The following is a 15,446-nucleotide window of genomic DNA, read 5'->3' on the forward strand; positions in this document are numbered from 1 at the left end:
CCTGCCATCAGAAGAATCCATTCGCTAGCACATTTCAAAAAGGAGGCCAAAACCTTCCTCATGGGTAAATTCCTCATCTAGGGCCTGCCCTCAACCACCACACTGTGCCTGACAAATCTAAGACTATCGCCTTTTCCCAGACCACCAATTCTCCATGCTGAGAATATATTGAACCTTTGTTGTTACTGACTTTAACGGTGATTGTAACTTTACACTGATATCCCCTTCCTCCCTATGTTCTCAGCACCCCAGCCCCCGCCATCCTATCGTTGTTTTTTGTTATTTCTGCACTTTATACCTTTTGTTTGCTCAACACCAATTCTCCGCGGCGAGATGATATTGGACTTTTGATGTTACTGACTCTAACGGTGATTGAAACCATACACCTGTATCCCCTTCTTCCCTATGCTCTCAGCACCCCGGCCCCGCGCCATCCTATTGTTGATTCTGTATTTTTCTGCACTTTAAACCTTTTGTTTGTTCAACACTGTATACTGTGTTCAACACTGTATACTGTGTAAAGTGCTCTGATACCCTCAAGGGTCACGTTCGGGCTCTATAAAACACAAAAATAAATAAATAAATACAAGAACCTAGAGAAACCTTTGGCAATTCTTGGCAGAAATAAACCTATGCTAAAAGATAGACACCTACTTCTTCTCTGGTATTAGACCTAGGTTAGGTACATTGGGGTAGGCGTATTTTATAAGCACCAGTTGAGTATTTTAGCCTGTGTTATTTATGTATCTATTTTTACATGTCATAGCAACAGACAATAATATTACAGTATTATTTTATAATACTGTGTATGCTGTATGCATTGTACTTTGCATTCTGTATGACGATTATAGCAGTTCACCTCTCTTGCATGAGAAAGAAGACTGTTCAATAAATCCCTATTATTGAAACACTCATCTCTCTATTTCTGTGCAACTCTGTAGAAATGAAGCATGCACGTTGACTGAGTAAAATAGTTATCTATTGTTTCCACAACTCTGAAGATATGTTTTCGATTTTTGGGGAAACAAAATTGTCATGTTTATGAGGTTGTCAGGAACTAATCCCTTCTTGTGTATTCGAGAACGTTTCTAGTGACCTCTGAGCTAGCTGGCACTCACAATTAAGTTTAATATACTCGATAGAGACATATTAACCGTAGTCCTATGTCAAATCTATAGTGTATATTATTCCAATGCGCAGAGCCTATTGGGAATATAGGAACTACACTATATCACCAATGACATCACTGATGACATCATCCAGTGACTGAGTGTTTCTGTAAAGTTTAAATATGTTTAATATATATAGGGAATAGTGTATTGAAGAATGTATAAGTGTGTGAATGGATGATTTAGTAGGTGCTTGACTGACTTTATAAGTGAGTGATTAAACATATCCTACTGAATGCATGGGTTAGTGACTAAACTCTGTGAATGTCTGTATCCGTCTGTCTGTTGGTGTTTAAACGGTTGCATGGGTTTGCGAATAGCTGCATGAGTGTCTATATGGGTTGTTGATTGGTTGTATGAGTATCTATATTGGTGCCTGAGTGTTTGAGTGGGTGGGGTGTGTGTGACTCGGTGCATACATGTGTGAGTGGGTGATTCACTGGGTGCATGATTTCAAGAGTGCATCTGTGGTGGTCTGTATGGGTGGGTGAGTGTGTGTATGGATGTGTTAGTGAGTGAATGTATATCTTAATGGTACATATGTGTGTAACTACATATGTGAAAAGCATTATATATGTGCGTTGGAGTACATAAAGTACATAAAGTACATAAATGGCTAGAAGTGAGAGTGTCTGATTGTGAGAGTGGCTGTATGGATGAGTGTGTGCTTTTATCAGCGATTGTATAAGAGTGTAAGAAAGTGCTAGTATTTGTATGAGTAATTGAGCTGGTGTGTGTATAACTGTATAGGTGAGTAAATGTCAGTGCGATTAATTATTTACATGACTGACTAGGTGTGTGAGTACCTCTATGGATGAGTGGTGGTGTGTGAATTTCTATATATATATATGACATATGATAGTCCATATGATAGTCCTGTACTGAGTGACCATAAATATGAGTGACAGTACGGGTGAGTGAGTGGATGTGTGTGTAAACCTAAGAATCAGTGAGTGGTGAGTATGTAGTGATCAGTGAGTATGCAGTTATTGCTGTTGGAGTATCTATGGTTTTGAGAATGGCAGTCTGTAATTTAGAGTGGCTGTATCAAAGGTTATATTAGGGTGTGAGAAGATGCATAAATTTATCAAATGGGTGATGTCATCAGTGATGTCATTTGAGATGTTATCAGTGATGTCATGAGTGATGTCACTGACCATGTCATGAGTGATGTAATATGTGACGTCATCAGCAGTGCATTGCGGGGGCGCAAGTTATAGTTACCTGAACTAACTATAACGGGGGAATTTCGCTGGTTTTGTACGAGTGAAATGTCCAACTAACTATAACTTTCCCTAAAACCTATGGTTTTTTCAGTGAAGTTCTAAGGTTTTTTAAATGCTAATTTCTAACTACAACGTGCTGAAACCTAGGTTTGTTTCAGTGAATTGCAAAGGTTTTTCAAATGCTAGTTTTTAACTAAGCCTACAGAGGTAGGACATTTGAAGAAAGAAGAAAAAACGCACAGACAAGAAATGCAGAAAGAAGCAACAGAAGTCCACAAAGACGACGAAAAGTGCAGGAAGAAGCAAGACATGTGCAGAAAGAAGCAACAGAGGAGCAGAAAGAGTCCTTGTTGCAAAATCATCCTGTGCCCACATCTTTTTTGGACGGATAATAGTGGTAACTGACACTGACTAACCAGGCCTAGAGCCAGTGCTATGCTAAAAGACACTTATAATACAGTGAAAACACCTACATACACTAGGGAACACTATGCGTTGGAGTACCCCTGTGATTAGCATGACCTCCTCTGTAAGGCCCTAGTACATAATAGGTTACGGGAGACAGGGTATACCCATTTAAGTCACTGGGACCTGGATGTAATACAGTACATGGAAAGAGGGATCCCAGTACACATTGTATTTAAGGATAAAGTGAAACACTTAATGTAAGAAACATAAATATAAACAAAACATTCATAACTTTGAAGGAACACTGTAATTTAATCAAAATGGGCCAACGAGTTCAGTATATCACACAGGAATAGCATCATTTAATCAGAAAAAACATTTGTGCCCCAAACCGTGAGGGAAAATAGGCGAGAGTATGAGAAATAAGTGCAAAGGTTTGGGAAGGGTAGAAGGGTTACAGTGCCGGTCGGGAGACTAATATCAATAGACAATAAATGCTGGCTTCAAACAATGAATGTTCATCAAGTATAAGGCAAAACCATGCTCCATGCTCCTATGTAGTAGTCCTCAGATTATAGCGCAAACTGGCAAATGGGTAAGTTGTCGACATTTTGACCCCAAATGGAAAGCTAGATGTCCTTATAACCTTAGAAGGGGGTCTTCATCAGGACTGGCGTGTGGTGGCGGGGCAAGGATACCTAAAATAATAGAGTAAAATGAGTGAGTAGGTATTAGGGGCCGAAAAAAAAGTGAGTTAAAAATCACGGAATTGCCAAAAGGGAGCATTTACCGTGAATAGAACATGGTTAGTTGGGCCAGAACGCTCCAATCCAGGTAGAACGAGAGGATCTGAAAGACATTACAAAAAACGGACACATGAGCCTCGAGAAATGTACATGTAATAAGTCATGAAAAACACATTAAATGAGAGCAGTCACAGTATTAACCATGCCGCTAAAACTCACAGGGGCCAGGAAGAATCCAGGATCCCTGTCACTTTGCCAAATGTTTATAAGCCGCCAGGCAGGTCAGCTGTATCTGGGGAATGCAAGAAACACGGAGGGGGTCAGCAATAAAAATGGACTTGCGAATGACACATAATGAAAAACCGAGTTGTTTTAACAATCGGAATAGATTGCAGAGCAGCAATTACCTGAAGGAGCGATCAAATCCGACATCTAGTGTGGAACTTGTTCTCCCAAAGAAACAGACGGCCGCTGAGTGTGCGAGCCGCGTTTAAGTGGAGACGCCCGGTGCTCGCGTGCACGCTGTCTCATGCAAGATGCGTGGACAGCCAGTGTGGAAAGACTCAATGGTCATGGGTCAAACAGAGGGTGATGGGTGAAAGACAATGTTACAAAAATTTTTAAAAAAATTGAAAAGACAGCATCCACCGTAGTGGTTCCCCATCAAAAGTTTAGCATATATAGCTAGAGAACGCACTTTATGCCAAAAGATTGTGTGTACAGCATAAACATAAAATCCATGGCGGCACTTACCTCTCGAGCATGAGGGTAATAGCGCCCATATCACATCTGCATGTAAGTGCTAAAATGTATCCAGGGAATTCAAAGTAACGCGTACCTCTTAAGCATGAGGGTAAAGGCGTCTGTGGTACATCAGTCAATAAATAGAACATGAATAGGTAAAGGCTTAAAAAAGGCAACAATCCCACCGCATGGGATGGATTAATTCAGATGTAAACAGACCAGTGTCCGGTGAATTACAGAAGCCTAACCTGGGGGTATATTTAAGGATGACAAAAAAGGGGGACCTAGTTAACGTGATGTATTTCCAAACAGATGAGGGAGGGAAAGGGAACCCTTTCTACTGGCAGAGTGTTGCTAGTTGAGCATGGCTACTGTCCAACTCATTCAGTCTGTTGTTTATTGAGTCAAAGATTGACATCCATTTAGATTCACGGAGGTTCAATATCATGCTCATGTCTCCGCTCCTAGGTCCCAGCATCACTTTCTCCAGGACAATCCATTCAAAACTCTCAGGGGCATGCCCAACTCTCCTGAAGTGTTCTACTAAAGGTGCCCCAGGTACCTCACAGCGTATCCGGCTGCAATGTTGAAGGACACTCAATTTTTTTTACCTCCTTCCCTTTCACAAAATATCTTCAGTTGGGTTGTTGTTTGGACTAGTGTGGCTTGATGCTTGCTCGTGCCCCCTCAATAAGGTACGGCGCTCCGCATGTATGCCCTGGGTTACAGGCACACGGACCCGCTTGTCCAGCAGTGGGGTACTCTTCCTGTCCGGAGCAGTCCACAATACATTCCATACGAAATTGCTCAAGCAATTGAAGATACCCACGCGATGTTCGTTTTCACATTTCTTTATTGAGAAGCAGCAGCAGGGACATACAAGTCTTCTTAACGTGAATGCCGCCGTTTCTTGCCAAACGTGTTTTGGTAATCCATCCTTCATCTGCAGCTTTCGATACCCTGTCTCCCTCTGTCCTGATCTCTTGGCTTAGGGAGATAGGATTTGGAGGCCCAGCCCTGAGCCTCTTGGCCTCTTTTATCCATCAAAGAGAACAAAGGGTGAAGCTGTGTGACTTTTTGTCCCCCTCCAAACCGGTGCAATGTGGGGTCCCCCAGGGATCCTCTTTAAGTCCCACACTTTTTAACATTTACGTGGCCCCACTTGCCAGGTTAGTGAGATCCGTTGGGCTTGAGGTGTTGTCGTATGCTGACAACACTCAAATTATGTTCTTCCTTACACAGTCTGTGATTGATTCTTCCCTGAATTTTAGAACTTGCATGGAGGCAGTATCCAAATGGATGATCCAACATTTTTTTAAACTTAACGGAGAGAAGACGGAGGTCCTAATTTTCAGGAACAAGCAAGACGTTTGGTCAAGCGAGTGGTGGTCGGCCTCTCTTGGGGACTGTCCCCTTCCCTCTTACTCCACTAGGAATCTAGGGGTCGTGATAGATACCTCCCTTTCCTTTGACCAGCAGGTCAGCAGGACTGTTTCCACCTGTTGTGGTATTATTAGGATCCTCAGAAAGATTTCATCCTATCTTTCCCCTGACGCCCGGAAGCAATCCACCGTGGCTCTCGCCTCCTCGAGATTGGATTACTGCAATGGCCTGTATGTTGGCCTAAAAAAGAGTCTTGTTCATCTCCTACAGATAGTACAGAATGCTGCGGCCAGGATGGTTCTCAATCTTCCTAGGCTTTCCTCTGTATCCTTGGCCAGGAAAAACCTTTACTGGCTGCCTATCCAGTCTAGGATTTCTTTTAAGCACCTCTGTCTTGCTGATGGGGCTATGTATGGCTCTGGCTCAGAGGGCATTAGGTCCCACCTCCATTCTTATACCCCCAGTAGAGCTCTCCGATCATCAAATAAAAATCTCCTTTTTGTTCCTAGAAGCAAAAGCAAGATGGGGAGGTAGAGCGTTCTCTACTTTGGTACCTAAGCTCTGGAACTCCCTCCCCTCAGAACTGGTTGGACAACCCTCTCTGGCGCTTTGAAAACCTGGTTCTTTGCTGAGGCTTACTCGTAGACTTGCACCTGGTGAATTTAGACTATTTTGGTCTGTGTGGCGCCTTGATGCCCTTGGGCTAAGTTGCGCGGTATAAGTCTCCCCTCACTCACTCACTCACTCATCTGTGGCTTGGCGTTAGTGAAGGGACTGGGATAGGGCGCTGTTAATATGTAGGTGGTACTGAGTTCTTAGTCCTGCCCTGATGGGTGTGTGCTTGCTAGGCACTCTGGTAGTTGTAGTCTCCGGCGAAATGCTATTCCATAGTGGTACACGCTTTGTTTTCCCTCCTTCCCTTTCACAAAATATCTCTCGCTGGGTTGTTGTTTGGACTTGTGTGGCTTGATGCTTGCTCGTGCCCCCTCAATAAGGTACGTCGCTCCGCATGTATGCCCTGGGTTACAGGCACATGGACCCGCTTGTCCAGCAGTGGGGTACTCTTCGTGCCCGGAGCAGGCCAAAATACATTCCAGACGAAATTGCTCAAGCAATTGAAGATACCCACGCAACATTCGTTTTTACCTTTCTTTATTGAGAAGCAGCAGCAGGCACATACAAGTCTTCTCAACATGAATGCCGCAGTTTCTTGCCATACGCGTTTCGGAAGTCCATCCTTCATCTGTGGCTTGGCGTTAGTGAAGAGACTGGGATAGCGCGCTGTTAATATGTAGGTAGTACTGAGTTCTTAGTCCCACCCTGATGGGCGTGTGCTCGCTAGGCACTCTGGTAGTTGTAGTCTTCGGCGATATGCTATTCCATAGTGGTACAAGCTTTTTTTCCTCCTTCTCATTCACAAAATATCTCCAGTTGGGTCGTTGTTTGTACTTGTGTGGCTTGATGCTTGCTCGTGCCCCCTCGATAAGGTACGTCGCTCTGCATGTATGCCCTGGGTTACAGGCACACGGACCCGCTTGTCCTGCAGTGGGGTACTCTTTGTGACCGGAGCAGGCCACAATACATTCCAGACGAAATTGCTCAAGCAATTGAAGATACCCATGCGACGTTCGTTTTCACCTTTCTTTATTGAGAAGCAGCAGCAGGCACATACAAGTCTTCTCAACCTGAATGCCGCCATTTCTTGTCATACACGTTTTGGAAGTCCATCCTTCATCTGTGGCTTGGCGTTAGTGAAGGAAATGGGATAGCGCGCTGTTAATATGTAGGTGGAACTGAGTTCTTAGTTCCGCCCTGATGGATGAAAGAAGTGGAGAAGTCTGAGTAGGTCTCCCTAAGTTTAAGTGAAGAGCAACTCCTGTATAGAGAGCACCCTACAACATCAGCAACACTCCGAATTTGCTCACCTCAAATATCTGCTTTTCTCTCAAAGTTTATAGGCATAGGATTATATTTTCCAATACCACCCTGTGTTTTGCCAAACTCAGGACGGGTGCACTTCGTTCCATGAGGTGGATTCACAGTTTAAATGTAGACATTTCCAAAAGGACAACATGAGGCGCTCACAGGCCAATTCAATTCCATTTATTGCGAGCAAACACGTTTCAGCATTTCACCTTCAGCAATGCTGCCATTTAAATAAAACAACATATTTATGGTGGCTTTTTAAAAATAGAATGATGCAATCCCATTGGAGTATGAAATGCTGGAAGGTGAGAATGGACCACTAGCATCCCAACCAAATACTTTACCTTGTTGGTGTGTTACTTTGCTTACTGGCCCAGATGGTAACACCCACATAGTCAGTTAATATTATCAATACAGTCTTAGATGACAAATGGACTGTGACACCTACTGGTTCAGACAGACGTTGGGTGGTTAGTCTTTCCTCGGCACCCACATGGTAGGTTAATCATGTCTCTCTCACCTCCAGTCCTGCTCTATGTAATCCCTCAGTGGAACTTTGGACAGTGTTGCTCTTTGATAGCTAAATGTTCGACTTTCACCCCTTGGCACATCTGTGATTTGGAAATCTTTAGTCATGTCCCATGGGAGACAGTCAAGTGGCTGGGATTCCTGCAGTTTGCATAACTGCCAATAAATTTAGGCAGGATTTCGTCTTTAAACATCCCAGACGGTGTTTCAGGCAAAGCACAATTACACATGGTTCCAATACTACCCAGTGATTTGCCGAACTCAGGATGGGTGCACTTTGTTCCGTGATAGTGGACTAATGGTTTAATGTAGACATATCCAAAAGGACAACATGAGGCACTCACAAGGCTAACTCAAATCCACGTATTGGAAGCAAATGCAAATAGTATATTTCTCCTCCTATTGCCTCCCCTGGGGAGGCGTAAGGTTTTTTCCCAGGTTTACAAGATCTTGTAAATCCAGGAATGCATCAAGACCATGGGTGTTGTATCTGAACACCAGCTGCAATGCTCATTGCACGCCTCACAAGCACAGAGTAAGGCCACGCAGTGATTTTCACTGCCTTGCCTTACTCCATATATATGAGGCTATTCAAAGCCACACAAAGCAGGTTTGCGTGTCTTTATACATTTGATTTAGAGGTTTGCACCGCCATTGAGTCACAAAAAGTGATGCAAGGACGGCGCAAGGGCCTTGTAAATATGTACCCCAGAGTCCATATTTGATTATAGGGCAATAATCACATCTCTTTCAGACAGTTCCCAACTGTGACAGCCTTATGTAATACTGTGTGTACAGCAGCTGATAGGAGTGTATATTAAAGAATGAAGATGCACTGCTTTCTGTGCCAGAAGGGGGGCTTGGGGGAGGGAGCTGACCGAAGGGAGGTCTCCTCCCCCGGGCTGTTTGGGAGGGCTGCGAGGGGTTTTCTTCTGGAAGTTGCCAGAATGTTCTGGCATTGGGCTGGCCTAGTAGGACTGGCCAGCCCAATTATAAATTTCCCTGTTCCCGCCTCCTAGCCACCATTTTAGGTTTGGCGACCTGGTGGCTAGGAGGGCTGTTAGCGTTTTTTGTCTGGGAATTGTGTGTTTATTGTGAGACAGTTTTTAGGCTTCTTGTCTTAGGCTTCTTGTCTTTGCACTTGACAATGGAGGATTCTCGAGTTGTTGAGGCGATGCGTCTGCTGGCTGAGGCAAGTCGCATGGATTTATTGGCAGGAGGTGTGCCGGTGCGTCCCCAGCGCCAGGCTTCTGCTGGTGTGGTTGCTGCGGTAATGGCGTGCTCGTCGGCGAAGAAGAGACGCCCGAGCCAGGTAAGCGATAGGGGTCGGTCCCGTACGAGGAAGCCGGCCCCTCATAGGCTTGCGCGTGTAGCTGCGAGGGAGTTGGAAGCTCCGGCGGTATGCGGCGCTTCTGGTGAGGGTGGGAGGGAGACGTTGGCTCCGACGTCCCAGGTGAGAGTTGCGGTGGGGGAGCTCCGGGCATGTCCGGCGCTATGGTGGGGCAGGCGCAGGTTTCAAGTGGCGCGGTTGTGCGGGCGGGAGCTCTGGCTTTCGTGGAACCGTTGGGTTCAGGTGCCACCTCGGCGGGAAGGCGGGGAAGGGGGGGCCGGGGAGGGAGCAAAAAGCGCTCCGCTTTGGACCCGCTGGTCGAGCGGCGCGCACAGCAGAAGGAGGTGGTCTCTGCGCGTGGAGCGCGCAGAGGCTCTGTTCAATTTGTATTACAAGGGGCAGGCCAGGAGCGGGTTGAGCCCGGTGTTCAGGATGCGGAGTGGGTTGTCGCTGAGTCTCAGTTTGTGCCTGAGGCAGCATCTCGAACTTTGTTAACCCCTTCCAAGCATTTGGTGCATGAGAGACATGCTGGGGAGCAGAGGGATTCAAATATTGTGGTGTCTAATATTGATTTGGGTTCTGGGGGCTTGGCGCATTATCATGGTCAGGTAGTTTCTGAGCCGGATGCTGATACTGGTATGGTGGATGTGGAGGGTAATGTGGGCAGCCCTTTATTGTTTTCCACGCCTGGTTCTTCAGTGGGTGATGTTTTGTCTGTGGGGGGTGGGGGGGTCCAGGGGAGAGGGAGAATGGGCCCAAGTGAGCGAAGGGGGTTCTCTTTCTGGTGTGGCTTTGGGGCAAGAGGCGCCATGTTCAGGGGGTTTTGGGTCTGCTGTTTTTCTGGGAGTGGATGACAGTCTTCAGAGAGAAGGCAGGAGAGTGTCACTGGTGGGCCACGGAACCTTTCCTCCTGATAGCAATGTAGCAAGACCTGCACCTGGTGCAGGGTCGACGGTTCTTAGTCAGGCAGTGGTAGATAATACTGGAGGGTTTTGCCCACCTGGTGTAATGAGGGTAGGGGGTGTGGGCTCCCAGGGCACAATGTTGGGGCATGGAAGGGGTTTTGAGCAGGTGAGTGGTGGGTTTGTGCAAGGGCCTAAGGATGCGGTTCCACGTTGGTCTGGGAATACAAGAGGCCCCTATTTTATGTATGGTTCCCCTGGGTGGGAGCATTTTGGTGCGGCAGGTCTTGCGCAGCGGAGTTTTCAGAAAGACGGTGAGGGTCACGAGTGGCGTGCAAGGGCTCCTATTCAGGCTTCTTCTTCAGCAGTGGCGGTGGATAATTTGGATTGCAGTGAGGATGAAGAGGTGATAGGTGGCTCTCCGGTCAGGGAGGTGCCTTTGAGATTTAGTGTTCGGGGACGTTCTTTAGACGGATGTCTGGTGTTGAATGTGGGTTCTAATTTGCGGGGGGCAGAGTCTGGTTTGGGTGTAGTCTTTAGGAACCCTAGCACACCAGTCCAAACTTTTTCTTTTCAGGACAGGGATAGGTGCGGCGGTCCAGACTTGGCAGGGCGCGGTCCAGTCCAATTTCGCCAAGGTGAAGCGAGGAGAATGCCTAGCGCGGCCCTCTCTGCTCCACCGAGGGAGCCCGCCGCAGTCGGCACACAAGGGTCCGGCGTGACCCCGCTGGCCCCAACGAGTAGCAGGTATAGGTGTCCTACCTTACCAGCGGCTATGGAGCCGCAGAGTCAACGCAAGGGGAGTTACAGGCGGGTACAGTCTGCTCCCCCCCCTGGAGGTTTTTCACAAACATTTAAATGTTCTATTGTTGATACCGGGTTGGGTAAGACCCGTACTGATGTGATGCCTATTGGTTCGGATTCAGTGGTGCTGGATTATGACGAGGATAGTCCCGAGGAAGGTGAAATACGGGACGTGGAGGGGGGGGTGCCTTCTCATGTATCTGGTAGTTTTTTTCAGGCTCCAGCGGTACAAAGTCAAGTGCGAGTGAGAAGAGAGCGCGGCCCATCGGTCAGGGCGCCTCGCAGACAGGACACATTGACTTCAGCACCACGGGCGGAGCCTTCGAGAGTGGTCTCCTTATTGCCAGGTGAGCAATTAGCTGCACAGGCCACCCTTACTATGGTGTCTGTGGGCACAGGAGGGGAAGGGAACGTATTTGTTGATGAAGGGAGGTTGCTGAAAGGTCGTTATGTTAAGGACACCGCAGTGGGCACTGATGATGTTTTGGAAGTCACAGGTAAAGGGGGGAGTGGTACTAGCACTGATGCTCCTAGTGCAGTTAAAGAGCCATTGGCCAGCAAAGAATTGAAAATTAAAAAGTTGCCTTATATGGGGGTCACAAAGCCTTTGGGTGCACATTTAATGTTGGCTACAAAGGAACGTATTTGGAACGGTGAGTATGTTGAACTTCTGAAGCTGCTGCACCGGGAAGTCCGGTCTAAAGAAGGGTCTAAGGAAGAGGAGTTTGAGTTGGCAAAACGTCCTAGAGTTCCTTTAAATATTGAGAATTGGACGGCTGCATTTCTTATTTATGCGAGTGTATATTGTGAAAAGTTTCCAGAGCGCAGCGTGTCCCTTTTTTAGTACATGGATGTTATACGCAAGGCGCAGATTACTGGGGGCGGGTTTGCTTGGTCCCAGTATGATGAGGAGTTCAGGGCCAGGATGGCTTGGGATCCGGAGGCCAAGTGGGGGGAGCTGGACATTGACTTATGGCAGCATACCATGGGATCTGCATCAGGGAGGAAGACTATTTTTACAGCGAGTGGCTTCCCTTTAGTTTACCGGCCCTTTCAGGGCAAGCCCACCCGGGGAGGGGTGGGAGCAACTTCAACCACACAGTCGGGAATTGGCGCATGCTGGGAGTTCAACAAGGGATCTTGTAGCAGAGAATATTGTAAGTTTAAACACGAATGCTCTGGCTGTGGTAGGAGACACCCATTTTTCAGATGCTGGGATAACAAGCCAGCAGGAAGCCAACAGGGGAAACAGGCGAGTGCAGGTGGTTCGGGGACGCCCCCACAGTTTTCAGGGGGAAGGGGATCCAGAGGTACTCAGGGTGTTGGGTCCAAGGGCTCATACACCGGTTAAGTTGGAGAGGTTGCGCCTTGCGCTTCAGGACTATGAGGATGAAGCAGTAAAGAAAAAATTGTTGGATGGTTTTGAATTTGGTTTCCGGTTGGGTTACATGGGCTCAAGGGAGAGGAGATGGTCTGCTAATTTGAAATCAGCATCTGAGCATGGTACAGTGGTGCAAGACAAGCTAAATAAGGAAGTACATGAAGGAAGGATGGCTGGCCCTTTTCATGATTAGCCGATCCTTAATTTAATAATATCACCTATTGGAGTGGTCCCGAAGAAAGATCCGGGACAATTCAGGCTTATTCAACACTTATCATGGCTGGAAGGGTCGTCTGTCAATGATTTTATTGACCCAGAGGCTGTTTCAGTCTCTTATTCCTCAGTTGATGTGGCCATGTCACTTGTTGTGACCGCGGGCGCAGCTGCTGAGATGGCCAAGTGTGATATAAAGTCTGCCTTCCGGCTGTTGCCTGTCCACCCGGATGATTGGTGTCTCCTGGGTATACATTTTTCAGGACAATGGTATGTGGACAAGGCTCTGCCGATGGGTTGCTCCATTTCATGTGCTCTTTTTGAGTGTTTTAGTACTTTTCTGCAATGGTACTTTACTCATCAGTCCTGTCGCTCACTGATAACGCACTACCTAGATGACTTTTTCTTTGTCGGGTCCCCGGGCTCCACGGAGTGCCAGTCTGCTCTGGACACTTTCCAAGGGATCATGGAGGATCTGGGAGTTCCTTTGGCTCCAGAGAAAACGATGGGTCCTGCAACTGTTTTGTCCTTTTTAGGAATTGAAATTGATTCTGTGGCAATGTGTGCTCGCCTGCCTGAGGATAAAAAAGTGAAAATGTTGGAGTTGCTTGAAACCATGTTATCGAAAAGGAAAGTGTTGGTGAAAGATGTTCAGATGCTACTAGGCCATCTCAATTATGCCTGCAGGGTTGTGAGAGCAGGCAGGACGTTTTGTCGCAGATTGGGTAGGGCTCTTGCAGGTCAACATTTGCCTCACCATCGTGTTCGCTTGTCTGCTGGTGTCAAGGAGGATTTGAGAATGTGGAAATTTGTTCTCTTTTCTTTTAATGGTGTTCCTTTGGTACGGGGCGTTGACTTCCAGTTGGATGTGCAAATGTTTTCAGATGCTGCTGGCAGTGATGGTTTTGGGCTGTATTGGAATGGAAGATGGTGTGCTGAACGTTGGCCGGATGAGTGGTTGAATGGCGGTCGCAGCATTACATTTTTGGAGCTTTTCCCTTTGCTGGTGGCTTTGACCCTATGGGGGGAGGTCTTGGCACACAAGAAGGTGCTTTTTCGTGTGGATAACATGGCAGTAGTTGAGATCGTTAACCGTCAGTCTGCCAGGGATGAACAGGTATTGAAGCTCATGAGAGTCTTCGTGCTGGGTTGTTTGAAACACGACATTCACTTTCGTGCTTTGCACATCCCTGGTGTGGACAATGACATTGCGGATGCTCTGTCTCGTTCACAGTGGGGGAGATTCCGTGGACTGGCGAGGGAAGCAGACAGAGCACCGACCCCGATGCCGATTCATCTGTGGCAAGTTTATTTATTTATTTATTTTAAAAATTTATAAAGCGCAGCATATACCCGTGGGTGTCTTGGCGCTAAATGTCGGCAAAGTAGGCAATGTCGGGTCTTACAACTGGTGGTAGGTTCTTTGTCTGTGTCTACGCGTTCTGCTTATTCTCTGGCCTGGAGGGAGTTTCTGGAGTCCGGCGCTTCTAGGCGTGAGGAAGTTTGGCGTCGTTCTGAGGATGTGGTAAACTTCATTTTAGACCTCATGGATAAAGGGTTGACCAAGGTAACCATTGCAGGTAAATTGGCAGGGATAGCTTTTATGGGTAAGTTGTTGTGGGGTTATTCTCCGACAGCGGGGGAGATTGGCAGGAGGATGCTCGAGGGTTGGGCCAGAGAGCAAGGGCATACCAGTAGACTCAGGGCTCCTTTATCTTGGCAGATTCTGGCTCGGTTGATAACTATTCTACCTTCCGTTTGTTCAGATGACTTTGAGTCATATTTATTTTCCATGTTCATGGCATTCATGTTTTTTGGAGCTTTCAGGGTTTCGGAGTTGTTGGGTTCGAAATGTAAGTGTGGCCTATTGTGGCGTGATATTTTTTGTTCTGATGAGGGGGTGCATATATGGTTGGCCAGCTCCAAAACTGATCAGACGAAGAAAGGGAAGGGTGTGTGGTTGCAAGCGCGTGCTCCAAGGCTTACTTGCCCTTTACTGTTGACGCGGCGCTGGCGTTCTCTGTGCGGGGGTGGTGATGATGCGCTTGTTTTTCAGCATATTGATGGCACCCCTGTTACAGCATACCAATTTCGCATGGTTTTGCGCAAGGCTTTGCAGCACTTAGGTCTGGATGGGAACTTATATGGGACACATTCTTTCAGGATTGGTGCTGCAACTGAAGCCTTTAACAGAGGTTGGACTCAAAGGGATATCATGAGATTGGGGCGTTGGTCTTCAAACTGCTTTCAGCGCTACGTGAGGAGTCCAGCGGAGGAGGCGCATGCGTCATCTTCCTTCCCATGAGCTTTGACTCTGTTTTCTTTTGTAGGATCGGTTGCTGGGCCTCGTTCTCCTGTGGTGACAGTCTGGATAGTTGGGCATTCCTTCGTGAAGTGGGCCCGAGTCCAGGCGGCGCAGAGTTACTTTGGAGAACTTCTGGGTTTTAACGCTTGTATGTTCAATGTGGTTTGGAAGGGGAAAGGTGGGATGCTCTGGTGAGAGTTAATCCCTTGTCTTAACAACAATATGGTGGGCGGGCTATGTCCTGATATTCTGGTCATCCATCTGGGGAAAACAATCTTTGTGCTACCAAAGGTGTGGTGTTACTTTGAGCTATTAAGAGGGATTTGGGCCTTATCAAAGAGCTTTGGGCTGGGTGCCATGTCTTTTGGACTGAATTGATAC

The sequence above is a fragment of the Lissotriton vulgaris genome, chromosome 2_2, assembly GCF_964263255.1.
Source record: "Lissotriton vulgaris chromosome 2_2, aLisVul1.2, whole genome shotgun sequence".
Taxonomy (NCBI): domain Eukaryota; kingdom Metazoa; phylum Chordata; class Amphibia; order Caudata; family Salamandridae; genus Lissotriton; species Lissotriton vulgaris.